The sequence below is a fragment of the Parus major genome, chromosome 1, assembly GCF_001522545.3.
Source record: "Parus major isolate Abel chromosome 1, Parus_major1.1, whole genome shotgun sequence".
In the NCBI taxonomy this organism is placed as follows: Eukaryota; Metazoa; Chordata; class Aves; order Passeriformes; family Paridae; genus Parus; species Parus major.
Window position 1 is genome coordinate 33,229,742 of NC_031768.1, and position 16,412 is coordinate 33,246,153.

Below are 16,412 nucleotides of genomic sequence, written 5' to 3' on the forward strand. Positions count from 1 at the left end.
AGTGAGAACCTGTTTTACTTTTAGAGAGATCTGAGAAGAAAAAGACATACAACCTAGAGTAACAGAGTCGCTGCTGCTTAATCTGCAGGACGGAAAATAGCTCTTAACTTCAGAATGGCCCAACAAGTAGGCAGGATACTTTGAAAGAAAGGTTTCCTTAAGATGAATAAAATTCTTTATGTGGCTCAGATGAAAGGGGATTTGTCTTGATTTGATGACATAGCTTGAAAATTAGAGGGAAAACAGCACCTACAGGCTACTCGTTACCTAATTTGGTGTCCAAAGCAGCACAGTATACTGCTATGCTTCCCACCCTTCCTTTTCCTCTTTTCAGCAGTGTTCTGGATGGTATGTATGCTACCATTATATACTTGTACCCACAATAAAAACACCTAACAAACTACTGCTGTTTTTCAAACCCCTCCTTAAGCTTTCTGTCTGCTACAACCTTTCAAAGCACTGAGGAGTGATCAGGCTGTCCTAATAGTAATTTTGATGCTGATCTTCATTCTACAAGATGAACTACTTTGTCCCTTCATTTTGTTTCCTCATGCTTCCATGGTCTCTTCATTTTATCTCTTTCATCTTTATTTACTACATCCAACAGCTGCAAACTGTGTGACAATGAATGCCCCTAATTCTAGCAGCTATTGCAATTCAAAACTAATGAAAAGCTATTAATAGCTAATTCAGTGGACTTTATGCTCAGGGTAAAGGAGTGGGTCCAAATTGTGCTACCAGTTACAACTGAGTAGCCCCAACAAGGTCAGCATCTGCTCCATATCAGCATTAAACCTCTAGGAGACTTTATGATATGCTGCAGGCACAAATACAGACAGGATGCTGATGATGCGTGTTGCTCTTGATTTGAAACAGACACTGACTCCAGTTATCATGGAAACAGAAAGATGTGGTTGAAGAGAAGCTGGTTCAAATGGATCTCAGAGAAAACAGTTATGCCCTCCAGCAATGAGGAGCATTTTAAAACAAATTCCTGGGAGAGCCTTTCAGTTGATAGGATCCTTCTAGCAGGTGTGGAGGAGTGCAAAGATGTGATTGCTTGACTTTGTTTGGCAGTGTCACATTAATGAAAGAAATGTGCTCATTTATTATCTTGAACCAAATACACAAACTCTCATTCTTGAAGAAAAGGACCTGAGTGCTACCATGCACATCTTCTGAAGCTAGTTTACAGCTAAGCTTTGTAGACAGGAGGGCCAGGACTATCCCAGGGTGCATCTGAAGAGTGTGGCCAGCAGGTTGAGGGAGGTGATCGCCCACCTCTACTTGGCCCTAGTGAGGTCCCATCTGAAGTGCTGAGACCAGTTCTGCACTCCCCAGTACAAGAAAGACATGAAGCTTCTAGAGAGGGTCCAGAGGGTGAAAAAGATGATTAGGGGACTAGAGCATGTCTCTTATGAGGACAGCCTGCAGGAGCTGGGCCAGTTTAGTCTGGAGAAGACTGAGAGGGGACCTCACTAATGCATATGTCTCAAGGGTGGGTGCCAAGGCTATGATGCCAGACTGTCTTCACTGGTACCCAGCCACAGCACAAGGAGCAATGGCTGTAGACTACACCACAAAAATTTAAATGTCAACATGAGGAAAAACTTCTTTACATTTGAGGGTGGCAGAGCACTGGAACAGGCTGCCAAAGGAGGCTGTGGAGTCTCCCTCTCTGGAGACATATAGAACCCACCTGGATATGTTCCTGTGTCACCTGCTGCAGGTGACCCTGACTTGGCAGGGGAGTTGAACCAGACGATCTCCAGAGGTCCCTTCATACCCTAACTAACTTCTGTGATTCTAGTCTGGCACTCAAAGATATGATGAAATTGTAGCTGACTTAAATCACAGCAGTGCACTTCATAGCATTTGTAGATTACTTCAGTTTCAAAGTATGCGAAGTATTAGACCCTCACTACAACAAGAAGAATTTTTGTCCTCCTTTGGGTTTTACAAACCCTTGATGTAAGTAGAAGGCACTGCTGCAGTAACAGGTCATGCAGCAGCACTAAGGCTTGCAGTGCTAGGACTCCCATTTTCCTTTCCTCTGTAGCAGCATCCCTATAAAATTTTAGAATCTACCCTGCAAAAAGGCCCACTGGGACTGGGAGAGGGATTCCATCCACTGTTCTGCCAGACTTCCATTGCTCTGGGGATCCAAAAGGAAATCTGCATTTTCCGACCTCTTAGGTTTAAACCTGAGCTTTAGCTTGTGCTTTTGTCTCTACCAAGGCTCAAGGCATCAGGCTTTTCCCAGTTAAAAAAATTTAAAGAGTAAAATTTACAATGAGTGGCAGCAACAAAAAGAGTCTAAATAGCAGATCTTCATATTAAATGTCTTTTGTATAAGTTACTTTTCCTTCTGCAGCCATCCCATATACATGGAGGTTTTCTGTTAAATCATTCTTCCTTCCTATCTTGTCTTATCACCACAATGACTTCTGTCACCATGTGAAGCAGTTATTTGCTGAGGCAGGATTATGATGAGCCCAGAGGGCCCCTTAGAATGTGGCCATTTTAGCGGTGTGGGAAGTTCAAACCCAGAGGTTGCTTTTTGCGCTATTGGTAAATACGCTGCATGCATGATGTGATGCCACTTCATGCAGAAAAGTGTAACCCACTGTCCTTGTGTTTTATGGCATCACTTGCTTCTGCTTTGTATTTATTTTGTTATTAATGCTGGCTGCTTTCCAATAGCTTCTGGCCACAATGACTGCTGCAATCTTTTGTCAGCTAAATCAGACACAATCTGCAGACAGAAACATATTATCGTGTACATCATTTTCAAATAAAGCAATGCACATGCAACACACTGTTGTTTTATCTGGAGGTGTACTGAATTAAATCGAGAATGCTGTTGAGCCCATCTAAAAGAATAGCCGTAAAAAATTGTAATAAGATGATATATCATCTGGGTTCCAAATAGCATAAATATAGGAAACTAAGACTTTAAATGGATAGTCTCTAAAGGAAGTCAAGTAATTAAACATGATTCTCCATTCCTTGCCCCAAAGAATAATTTAAGGAAAATGTAAGATTAGAAGGTTAAAATAATAGACAAGTACCTATCTTTTTCAATGACAAAATGTAGACTATGTAAAACAACAGAAGTCTTATGGTCTGTGAGAAACCTCAGTGATTTGGGAATTGATGATATTTTTATTAGTCAATGAGAATTTTTTCTTTGGTTATCATGGAACTGATGCTGTGTCTCCATTGTTTCAACAACCTTTTCTCTGGCATTGAATGCAATGTCCCTGCCCTTATATCCATTCAGAAATCTGCTAGACAGATGATAATTTTCGTAGTCCATGGCTTTGATGTCCTTCTCTCCAAAGACCCTCTCTGCTCTTTTGCCTAGAACTTAAGCTACATGTCCTCATTTCCTATACCTACCAAGGCCTGTCACTGCCCATCCTATCATCACAGGCTTGACTTCTGCCAAATAGAAGGATCCTTGGGGTAAACAACAAAGATATTTTTTTCAAAACCTAAACCTCAAGGAAACTTCAACTATTTGTTTCTAGGAAAGTTTTCTGAAGGCCGGTGGATTGGATCTCCTGAGTTCTGAACACCACTGGAAAAGGTAATTTTATCTCTTGAAATTCCTGTCCTTTCTGACAGCAGGCAGCTCTAAGTATTTATTTTAGAACTTTTCCAATCAAAGTATGGTGTTGATTCACAAGCAGTGAGAGGGCAATGGCTCATTCACATGTTGCTAAGACCCACAGCAGTCAGACATGCCTGCTGGGTGGCCTGACCCTCCTGCACCCTTGTGCCCTCCCAGACTGTCAAGGGAGTGTCTTGGCTTTGTGTGCGGAGGACACTGGCCCCTTCTCTTGGGAGCAAAGCATGGAACAGCAATTGGCACTTGTTCTGAGCCCAGAGAGAGGGACAAACACAGTCTGGGTGAGCAAAGCAATCAGTATATGCCTGTGATAGCATTGACATGAGCTCAACTAACCTGTGCTGACAGATGAATGTGAAGTAAAGCCAGAATCAATATTGGAGCAAGAAGAGGAAATGAGGGAGATTGGATGCCCAGGTGTATGGAGCAGGGGCCCAGACCCAGACATCACTTGGTGTTGCAGGAGCTTCAGCATGGTTCCTACATGCTTTCATTTTGCTTAAAATATGCAGTCATTTCTCCCATCTTTTAAGATTATGTCAGATGAAGATTTAGACCCATAAAAGGCGACATCTGTGAGCAAAACCATATGAGCTGTGCTTGGTACTGCAGCTTAAGGAAGATGGCACCACTGTGGGGGCCACTGGCTCCCACCATACTTTTAGGGAAACTGGATATCATGAACATCTGATGGTTTGAACGGTGGGGGAAGACAGGGAAGGAGACCCTAGGCACACCTGCGTGTGGGAATAATGTGGGTTTGGGTTGGAAGAGACCCTAAAAATTGTCTGGTTCCAACCCCTTTGCCATGGGCTGGTACAACGTCCACTAAACCAGGTTGCTTGAAAACCCATCCAACCTGGTCGTGAGGCTGATTTAAAGTGTGCCATGGTTTTTGGCAGGGATGAATCTTACTGTTATTAAATTCCCAACCTGTTTACAGATCTGAAACACATTGATGCTGTGAGCAGAAAGGGTCTGTGCTATCATTGCCCAGACTTCCAAGGTTCACTGGAAGAAGCTAGACCTTGGCTGAATTTCTCCGAATCCATTTTAAACTTCCCCAACAAAATCCCATTTCTTTCTAGACAAATGTCCTTTGTTTCAGTTGGTGCCTCCAGCAAGTTATCAGAGTTCTTAGCTATTATTTTTGAGATTGTTCACTTCAGCTCTCCTACTTTCTGCCCAGAATTCACAAGATAACCTTTAATTTATTCTGCCTAAAATGAGATAAACCATGAGTGACCAGTCTCCTGGGGCTGTGCCATTCTGTAGTGAGCCTTATGTAAAAGATACAGGGCACATTCTCAGCACTGTGTGTTGTTATTAATGAATGCTCTCTGCGCAGCTCTTTGTCCATCACAATGAAAATTTACCCTCATGTATCTCCTAAATCTCAGATGTAGATTTCACTTGCAGCATTTTCGGATATTCTTTGATTATTTTTTTCATATTAGGGGACCATAACGATAAATCCCTGCACAAGTGAATATACAACTAGACCTCCTCTGACACTAAAATTTGCTAGTTTCTCTTTTTGGGCTTAAAAAAATTTGCCTTTCAGAGCTATTCAATAAGATAAATGTTAATGAGAAAAATTTTAACAAGACAAGCCCTGGCAGTGACCCTCTTGGATCTAAGCAGTGCTACAAACTCAGGGCAAGCCTGATGCATGAGGAACATCTTGCAGAATATCACTGGCCTTCTGTTCTATCAGCACTATAACTCTAGAAACAAGGCTCTTAATGAGGAAAGATCAATCCCAACAGGAAAACCTGTGATATCTGACATCAGTAGACAAGCATCCATGCTGTACAAACCACCACCCCCCTGACGCCAGCCCCTGCTTACAAAAAATAAAATAAAATAAAGTAAAATGGTGTCATTTTCATTCAAAGTTTAAAGACTCAGGATCACTTCATGTAGCATTTAACTATCATTTCAGTCAGGCTTTTGAAGCTGTTTAAGTTCTTTTGTACCCGAGTTGTTTAATGTTACTCAGACAAGGTAAATCAAAGTCTAATAGAGTGGAAAAACAGTAAAGGCAGAAAATAGGTAAAAGATAAATCACACAGGAAGTTTTGCTTTTTTTTTTTTTTTTTTGTTATTATATTCATTGAGATCAAAGTCCTTGTTTCAGCTCTAATTAACAAAAGCTAATGCAGATTGGAGACCTTCTGGCACTGAGCAGAGCCTTGGAGGATACAGTTGAAATCTTCTGAAGATTTAAATAATTAATATGACACCTTGAGCTTTGGATGGGAAAATAAAAAATAAAAAAAAAAAGAAGAGGGGAAAAAAAGAGCCCCATGTTCAAGTTTAAGAACAATGCCATTGCCAAGTTTGATACCATTTGTTCTGATGAAAATGAGCTGAGTAGATTGCACCGACTTCATTGTCTGGTACATTGGCAGTTCAGTGGATTGTTTCACCTTTTGTCATGCTAAGGGGGTCTTTTGTGCAGTACTTTGTTACCCCCAAGTCTGCCCCAGTTGAAGGAGGATAGAAAAAGGCAAATCTGCTTTAGGGACTTGGAGGATGGTCATTTAATGGTTTTTAATCCTCTTAATCCACGTAAGAATGGAGATCTCTGAGTGAAAATCCCATCCCAGAAGTCCTTATGATTCAAATGCCTGGCTCAGGAGACTGTCTTTTGAAAAAAAAAAAAAATACAGCAAAATATTCTCCACTACTGTGGCATTGTGGTTTATTTCTCTCTGGTTTTCTGAAGCTGTCTGATGCAATATAAGCAACATGAAACTGAAACCTACTTCAAACCCTGTGAAGTAGGAGAACAGAGAGTGCCCGGTGCCAGTCTGTGTGTTTGGGGTACTCTGGTGATTCGGCTTGATTTCATAAAAGTGATAAGGACCCTCTTTTCTGATTGTCTCAACTGTATGCAAATCTATCCTAGATTTTGGTGTGCACTAATGCCCTCCCCAAGCTGTTTTCCACTCGAGTATTTTCTAGGTAAATTAAATCCTCTATTGAGGTTGGATATAGATTACTTCTAACTACTACATAACTACATGCATAACTACTACGACATAATCATAGCTAACCCTTTCTTTTGAGCTCATTATTACTTCATAAGACTATGATTTACCTTCCCTGTCACCATAAAAAACATAAAATCAATACAACTAATTAGATAAACCACTAAAGAACTGCTAAGAGGCAATATTCATAAGTAAAATTAAAGATCTGAAGTCAAAGTGGGCTTTTCTTGCTCTCAGTGCATAGACTTGCCATTGCCCACAAAAAGTTGACTTTAAATAATTTTTCAGTTACACACAAAATGAGGCTTTTCATTTGTTCATGTATTTCATCACTTCATTTTTTAGAACTGGTTGAGAAAAGGGAAAAATACAGCTTCCAACTTGTAAATTACTATGTAACAGATACAGAAAAGAGTAAAAATGACAAAATTTCTTTAAAAAAGGTGTATTTTTAAATTTCCCTCTATAGAACCTTTAATCTAAGTAGAAAGAAAATTATTTTAGAAAAATTGCATTATGAAACAATTCAAAGTGTGTCGTAAAAAATTGCTGCTCATTAATGCAATGCTTTCTGTTCCAGTTAGTTCACTGACAGCCATTTCTGAGCATCTATTCCTACATCCCTCCCACGCCTCTGAAACAACAGATACAACTCCAACAATGGCTTCCCAGGATTTTAATACAGGTTTTCTAAAAATTCAGGCTGCATAAAACCACAATCTCTCTGAAGTAATTTCAGCTAGTTAATAATATCAAATCAGCTAGATATTAATATCAAACTACTCTAGTCTCCTTCAAGAAAAACTGGGCATTATTTTGCTTTTTTCTCTACAGAAAAAGGTAGGCTAGTCACGCTGTCTTTTTATACATCCCATAAAACTTTGTCCCTTTGATGAAATTTCTGTGTTTCCATCTGAGTCAGGTTAACATCTCATTTGAGATTAGAGGGAAAGTAACTGTTATGTGCAGTTACAGCCTGGAAAGCCAACTGCAACCTGGGCTGCACCTAAACAGGCAGGTCAAGGGAGGTGATTCTGCCCCTTTACTCCACTCTGCTGAGACCCCACCTGGAGTGCAGTGTCCTGCTCTGGGGCCCCCAACACAAGAAATACCTGTACCTGTTGAAACAAGTCAAGAGGAGAGCCACTGAATTTATCAGAGAAACACCTCTGCTAATACAGCAGGCTGAGAGAATTAGGGTCATTCAACCTGGAGAAGAGAAAGCCCCGGGGAGACCTTATAGGAGCTCTACTTTTTAAAGGGAGCCTACAAGGAGAGGGACTTTGTTGTGGTGCGTGCCACAAAGAACCCATGAGAGCAACCTGCACCTTCAGGGGCACCCGGAGAACACCACTAGAAGGGTGGGTCATGGGGCAAAGGCAAAAGGACAGGTCCTCATTTAGGTTTCTGAAAACTCTTTATTCCAGGGGTGAGAACAGCCTCAAACGAATTCAGGAATGAGAACAGGATCAGCTGAGGGCACAGAGTAAAATATGGGGCAAACAGGGTGGGTCTGAGGGTCGAGGTCCAATAGGGACAAGGGAAAGTGCTGCAGGGGAATGGCTAAAGACCAAGAGAATCAATGGGATAACAGGGGTGGAGCAATGCTGCAAAACAGGGCCAATGGGGGTTAAGGGAAGGAAGAACATTCTAGGAACGGTACATAAATGGCAAATGGGGACTGAACAAGGGTGATATAATTTTTTAAAAATCGTTATAATACCAGAACCCAAAAGGTAATAACAAGTGACTGCAAAAGCCCTTGGGAATAAGGTTTTCCTCACCCTAATCTAGAGGGGTGTCTCTCCTCTCTTGTGTCATCCCCTTCAGGGTTGAGGCATTTTGGTAACAGGCCCCTGGGGCTCCACAGGACTTCACAGGGCATATAGCAATGGGACAATGGGGAATGGTCTTAAGCTAAGGAAAGTGGACTTAGATTAGATATTTAGAAGAAATTATTTTCTCTGAGGGTGGTGAGACAATGCAACACGCTGCCCAGAGAACCTGTGGACTCCTCATCCCTGCAAGTGTTCAAGGCCACGTTGGATGGGGCTCTGAGCAACCTGGTCAGTGGAAGGTGTCCCTGTCTATGGCAGGGGGGTTGGAACTGGATGATCCGTAAAGTCCCTTCCAACCCAAACCATTCTATAATTCTGCCCTATTATGAGGGCATTGTCAGTGTGTATGCTTCCTCATTTTTCTACTATTTTACAGCTTCCATTGAAGCCTCACCTTTGCTGAGCCTTAAAGGGGATGTGCTGTCTTTCTTGGATCTCTCATGGTATTGCCTGGAGATGAAGGAGGCATAAAACAGCAGCTGGGCTCACATTTCCTGACTCACATTTCCTGACTCACTGCTTCACAATGACATGGCTGCAAATAACAAATGTTGGATGGAGACGCGTGCATGAGGAAAAGGTGAGTGCTTGTATCCAGTGGTGGAATGTTAGCTACAGGTAGGCTGTGATTACCTGGATGTAGCATAGTATAAGTCATACCAGACTGACAGCAATAAAATTAAGGGCTGAACTCAAATGGCTTTATCCTTTTTGGAAAATAGAGCGTGTGAAAGTTGATAGAGTTTTTTGTCATTATGGAAAGAAGTAATGAGTTGATAATGGAATACTTTTTAAGAGGAAACTGAGAATATAATGCAGACATGAGGAAATTCCAGCACTACTATTATGTGCAGGAAGTAATAAACAGGTAGAATAAATTACTTGGAAAGGCTATTGAGAAAAATAATACAAATGACAGACAAAATCACCTAGCTTTTCTATAGAGAGAAAGAGTTTTGGAATACATAGGAAATAACTAAGGAGGAGAGAGACAAGGTTCCAGCAGTCAGGTGTGCTGAGCTGAGAAAAACCTTCCTTGGTTATAAACCACTTTGTGTTTGCAAGAATGGATGGGTAGCACTGGCAGTGCCAGCCTGCACACTGTGAGGTGCCTTGTGCCCAAACTACCTTGGGCACAGCATTTTCAGGACCAGAGCTGCTGGGGACACAACCTTCTGGCCAAACATTATGTCAAAAAATGGCTATGAAAAGTGACTCTTTGCATATTTCCCAGCCCTTCATACACCAGCCAGTTCTCCCCTAGGAAACTTGCTTTTGTCTCTCTGGCCTCTGCAGCTCCATCAGCGGGACAGGTCTGGGAACGCCCCCAGCAGGAACCACTCCGGGAGTCAAGAGCGCACACGTTTCACACAAAAAAATCCCTACACTTGAGACAAAAATGGGCTACATCTCTGCCTGTGTCCTCTGTTCTCCTCCCACTGGTGGTAGTAGTGCTGTGGCAGGTGTTGGGGGGTGGAGGTTCAGCATAATCCCCCATGACCCACAGCTCTTGAATAGGCCATGTTTATTTCTGAAGTGAATGCTTTTCTTTTCTTTTGGACTCTGCAGTATTGAGGCCATCCTGCAGCATGGGCTGGTACCAATTTTTTGTTTATGGACTATAATCTCCCCACAATACGTACTTACTTCAGTGTTAGGAAAGCACAATACAACAACAGTTGGTCAAGAATCTGACTGAAAATTACCTGCTTTAAAAAATGTTTTCAAATCTATTCTGGAATATGTTGGAGTTTTCTTTGAATAGTAACTCTTTTGGAAAGGAATTATTTTTGCTCTCTCTTTCTTCTATGAAAGCCTTCCTCCTGTTAAGGTGCTGTAAATTAATAACAACCCCTCTTGGCCCCCAGGATGAGAACACACTTTTTGCAGACTGCTCCTATTCTGCCTAGAAGCTGTCATTTTTAATGTGGCTTTCCAAAGTTTTATCAGCAATTCCCATTCCCTACGCACTATGTTCTTCATAGAAATGCACATACTGTTCTTCAGACTATGGTATATATATATTCAATCATGTGAATCATAAATTTCTTATTTCTCATGAAGATTGCATGTTTGTCACTATTTCTAATTTTCATATCCTTACCTGACAGGATTCTTTTGGAATGAACAAAATATAGCAAGAGCAGAACCATCTTGAGAGAGGCTTATGCAGGAGGAGATAGGGACAATAAACAGATATCACACACAACACAATATAATGCAACAAGGGTCTGACTCAAATCACTTTAAAAGACACAGAGTAGCCCCTTATTACCAAACTACAAAGGTTGCAGTAACTCCTTTCCCCGAGGTAGCACTGCTATCAAGAGAAAGACCCCTAGTAGTATTTTTATAGCCTTTGCTTGAAATGTTTTTGAAGGAAAGCTCTGACTTCTAAAGAGTTCTGAAACTGTGTGGTGTCTCAAGATAGATCTTAATGAAATTTGCCGCTATCAAAACTAGACTGCCTAGAATATGGCAGAGCCTATTAGGACTGCAATAACAACATTGATTTTAGGGATTTTCCCCTCCCTCCAAATACACTGCACACTTTTTTGATGTATGAAGAGACTGAAGCTTCTTAAAAGATATTTTCAATGGGATAGTTCTGAAGACTTCAGATAAAATATTTCAACACAGTACCTGCAGGGACAGGAGAAATTGCTTCAGTTCATTTTGCCTTAGTTAGAGTCGTGTTAAATCAACTGCTCTTGGCATTTGCAGGACTTTGTAGACATTCTTTCAAAAGTGTTTGAAAAGCTTCAAATAGATGAAGGTCTTCAAAAGGCAACTATCACATGGGATTGACATCAGTAATGCTCCAAAGACTGTCCAAAAGGGCCAATACATGATATAAATGAAGCTTTATTACCTTTTTTGTTAATCTCAGATACTAAGCATGTTCTGTCTTTGTTACATGATCCATTTGCTGCTAAGAGGATACCTGATACATATCCTGATTACTAGGACATGAGGGCCTGATTCTTCATAGCCTTGAAGGAGATATAGCCATTTGTATGTGACTTTCATGTGGTGAAAGTACATATTTAGTCAGTAATTTGAAAAGTTTTTCCACCAGGAGCAGTGAGAACACCAAGTGCTATGTAAATCAGACATGGTGACATCAGTTCCCTTGCACTGCCTTTCTTTTTGGTGATGTGTAATGTGGCACAGTCCAATATAAGTTGAAAAGAGCAGTGTTTCAGTCTGAGCAACTGCAGCATAAGATGCACTTCTCAAGATATGCAGAGTCAGGGATCTTGCCAGCCCCATTCACACAGACAGCTCCCATTATATTTTAGCAGATTTATTAATAAAAATAAGGATTTAGTTACTGAAATTCACAAACAGCAAGACTTAAAAGACATACCACTGGAAAGTCATACTTGTATAAATTCCTGGAGTCTAAACAAGGGGTTGTATTTGCTCATCCATACTTGTGTGTGTGTAATTAAGCCACACTTATTCTAACAGAGGGAGGAGGCATCTTGCTGCATTGCTGCCTGTTTCTAGTGGGAAAGTGTGAGATGCTTTCCTTCCCACTGGAGGTGGGAAGATCCGGTGCAGGTCCTTGTAAAAGACTGTACACCTGAATGCAGGATGAAAATCTGCTTTCTTATGGAAGTAGTCTTCGTGTTTGTATAGGGAAGATGGTGACTGGGTGTGTATCCTGTGGTATGAAGAGTTCCTTTAGATAACTATTGCCTGACCCTGAAATTCACCCCTAGAGCCTGATACAGACACTTCTATGAAAAATCAGTTTAAGAAACACAGAGGAGCAATATAACCATAGGAGCGTCTCTAACAGATATCGCACCACAGTGCTGTGGATTTTTCCTGATAGGTCAGTGTGCCAAACTCAGTATTTTCACACCATTTTAACCTTGTTATGATGTGAGAGAAAACTGTGTAACTGAAATAGAGTGGTGTCTATCCATTTGTAATAAATTTGGTCAGCAGCCTGGAAAATCTGTTGCTTGTGATAAACAATCCTCAAAGTGGCATATTCTCATAAATATGCAGCTCTTGCTACGCAACTTTAAAGAAAACTTTTTTTTTCTCTTTGATCACAGACTTAGAGACATACTTATTCTTCTTAGTGGGACTCAGTAGATTTATGGCAGGAATGAGTGTGAATCAGAGTTTCTCAAAAGTGCAGTAAAGAGCTTAGATACAATAATATCAGGAGTGGCCTTTAAAATGAGCTATAAGAGTAAATTAAGATAAAAGATTCACACAGGATGATGCACTTTCTCGTTAATCCTTACTGTATTTACAAATGGTTGCTATAGAGACCAGAGAAGCAAGGTATTTTCTTTCCTTGGAAAAACAAAGACATCTTCATATTTTCTTGTCAAATCTCTCTTGAATTTTGGGGCTTTGAAGCAGCTTTGATGAAAGTGTTTTCAGAGTGAATAAGAACAGAGGGCAGTCTCCCCATGATGAAAGTACCTGTTGGCAATCTCTAACCTAGGCATCTGGGAAAGTTTAAACTGAAAGGAAAGAGGCAGAAGGTATTGTTCATTTCTGTTCACTTGTTGCTCCTTAGTATATCCAATTCATGTTGAAAGTTTCATATATAATCCTAGAATGAGAGTCTAGTTCTTCCTTTGCACTCAAGAGCTTTTTACTCTTAATACAGTCTCTACTAAAACATTTTATTATTGCTCAAGGTGAGACTCTGGGATGAATCACTGGTCCTTTAATTTTTGAAGAATCACAGAAGAATTCAGGCTGAACATTGAAACTATCTGCTCCAGACCTTTTCCCAGAGCAAGGCCAGCTCTGGGGCCAGTCCAGGCTGCTCAAAGCTTTGTCTACTTGGGTTTTGAAAACCTCTGGGGATGGTATAGCCTTTCAGGGAAACTTGTTCTGCTGCCTGACTGTTATCATGGGGAAAAAACTCCTTACACCCTGACTAGATCTCTTTCGTTACTATTTTCCCCGTGATCTTTTAACCTCTCCCCCCCCCCGTGTCACTGTGAACAGCGCCTCCTCCTTGATGACCCTCTGTTGACACTGGTAACCAGTGGTATTATTAGGGATCTCAGCCCAGCTCCTCACAGGACAAGTGCCCCAGCATGCTCCCCTTGAGGCCACTCCAGTTTTCCCTTGTCTGTCCTCTGCTGGGAGGACCAAAACTGGATATAATATGTAGATGTGGTCTGATGTCACTGTTCACGCAACTCAGAGTGCTGTCAACCTTTTGTCTGCTAAGAAGCACTTAGGCTCTGAGCTTGCTCTCCACCAGGGTCCTTCAGTTCTTTAGAGCAGAGATGTTCCTCAGCAGTCATTCTTGACATATTTGTCAGTGCGTGGGACTAGTTCTGTGCTCCCACATTTTTTTCTTTCCATCTTATGCTGAGCTCTCTTTCATCACATCTTGCAATGTCTTTTTCAAACCTCAAGCCAACTGCCCACATTAATCCTTGTTTCTTCTTTCTCTTGAAGGGGAGCTATGCATTTTTGGTGCTGTTGTAGGCCACAATGATTTGAAACAAAAGCCTTCATCTGAAATACCTTATGACAAGGCTTTTACTCATTTGAGGCTTGCACTTGATACAGTGTAACCATCTGAGCCATCCACTGAATTCACTGCCAACAGTGCAGGCATTTTGTTTTAAGTGCTTTTTATTTAAGTCCTTTATTTATGTACCTGGCTTGAGATATTCATCCCCTGTAGGCATATCACTGACCAAATCTCACTGTGATCTCCTCACAGACCACCTGGTCAGGTAGAGTTATACTCCACCAAAACAGGAGAGATATTGTGAGCCCACCAGTGCAGTGGAATTTGCAGGAGAAACAAAGTAATCTCTCAGACAGAGCAGCTCTATCTTCCCACCTCTGCACTCCTTGAAGTACAGCATCAAAGATAAGAAAGAGAAAAGGTGTCAGTTCCTACTCACCCGCCCTCCCCCTGTTAGTACAATACCTGCCTGGAAGTGCAGGGCAGGTGAGACACGCTGCCTTTCTGTCACAGGAGCCAGTGGCGCCCGCAGCCTCCCGTACAAACGTGAAGTGGGGGTAACAATGCTTTGTGCTGCTCTGTGGTGAGGCTGTGTGTCACCCAAAAGGCTGCCAGATAAGTGCTTGTCATTGTTAGTGTGTCTGGCATAATGAGTCAATTGCATTTAGTATTTCTGAGCAGATAGCTGCTCTGGGTAAAAAGCCAATGGACTTCTTATGATGAGAGTCCAGCAGGCAGCTGTGAATCAGGTTTCAGCTTTTCTTTCTTTATTAATTAATGTCCTAAGTGCTACAGAAAAAGAGTGTGTAACAGAAAATATGAACATGTTCCTTAGTCACTTGGAAAATTTAAAAATATTTCTTCTTTATGCTGCTAGTAATCTTTACCACTCTCATGGTAGTTCTGTTTGTTCAGAGATTTTTAAACGGATGAGTTTACTTTCCTATCAGTCAGAAGCCCTCTCCTCTTTTATTAAAGATTCATCCCTGGGAAATCTCTGCTTGCCAAGTAGATGTATTTAGGAAAGAGGGTGAAATTCTGCCATTGCTCTGCATCTTGGATAAGGTCTTATTTTTTTTTTCTTTTTCTAGACTTCCAGAGTCAAAGTTTTGATTGGCTCACAAAAGGATTGTCAGCACAGAATGACTTCTGTTTCATCCATACATCAGAACCTTTGCAACTTCTGACAATCAGGCCCCTGCTGAAAAATATCTGGGATAAGAAGAGCTAAAGAAAACATAGAGGGCTTGGTGGTTCAGTCTTCAACAACAACAACAAGCTGAAAGGTGAAACAATAATCAAATCTCTGCCATGTTTTACAAGAACAGAAAACAAATCTCTCTCTCATACTCATGAATGTCAGTTGAAGTGACCTTTAAAAAGTGTGATGGTTCAGAGAAAAAAAGAGAAACGTATACTTTTGGATTGAGAATGTCATCAACATGTTAGTCAGAATCTTTGGATTTGAAAAAAATTCGTTATCTTTGCCAGTTTACTTCAAATGTTGAAGATGGGAAAGTACTGCATTATGTAAGGCTTTGAGATTTGAAACAAAAGAAAAGAGAGTTGAGGAGTTTGCAATGGTTTGTGGTTTGATTGATCACTTCTTCTCTATCACATGCATTAATGACTTTACTATTCCCATAAATTCTTCCTTTGACCTTTCTGTTAAAATATGATGACAAAATGACAAGTGCATTTCTTACAGTTTTTGGACCAAGAACATGTTGTGTATTATCCCTTGAGAGCCTGTGCTAGCATTTTTCCAAATGTTTTTCTTTCATGTGGTAGCCTAAATTCCTTATTCTCCATCTCTTCAAGATCCATGTTAAATATTGGTCCAAAGGGTGGGTTTTTTGATTAATTTTATATTGCATGTATTTCCTTTTATAATTACATTGTCTTATGGGTTCAGGAATCTTTCTAAGTTAATTCTAAGTTTCATGAAGAAATCCCCTTGGTAGAAGGAGAAAAGTCCATTTTGGATTCTATGTGCAAAGGAAAAAATAAATTTGAAATTACTGTAATGGTTGTTCTTGTGTATTATGCTAAAAGGTAGCTTAAAATCAATTTTGGTCATGTTCTTTCAAGAAAAAATGCCAAAGCTTCCACAAATCATGGTATGCCTGATGGAAGTATGCGTGATGAAGACATACTAATAAAAGCTGTTGCAATCATAAATTGTTGTTGAAAACATGACTTCTTATGCAAATGAAACTGTAGTTTCTCATGCTTGCTGGGTGAGGTTTTAGAGCAATCTGTGGTATGAGCACTGTGGGCGTGTCTAGGTGGCCATAGCCATGAGTGTGCATTCACACATTGGTGGTACCCCAAGCCCCCTGATTTACACAGCCATTTCTTTGGAGCAGGGAGACTTGGAGCCTGGGAGGGCAGGGCCTAAGCAGACCTGCTCAGAAGGTGGGTCTGTGCTTGCCAGCCCAAGGGGAAGATATTTACTCAGCCTAGAAGAT

At 41.0% G+C, this 16,412-nt stretch overlaps 1 long non-coding RNA gene across 1 annotated transcript; it reads left to right on the top strand.

Moving 5' to 3' along the window:
* The first annotated feature begins 3,506 nt into the window (after nt 1-3,506).
* LOC107200129 lies at nt 3,507-16,084 on the top strand. Its single transcript, XR_004496060.1, has 3 exons — nt 3,507-3,592; nt 8,848-9,051; nt 15,033-16,084. It is a non-coding gene; the product is annotated as an uncharacterized LOC107200129 (long non-coding RNA).
* Nucleotides 16,085-16,412: the final 328 nt, after the last annotated feature.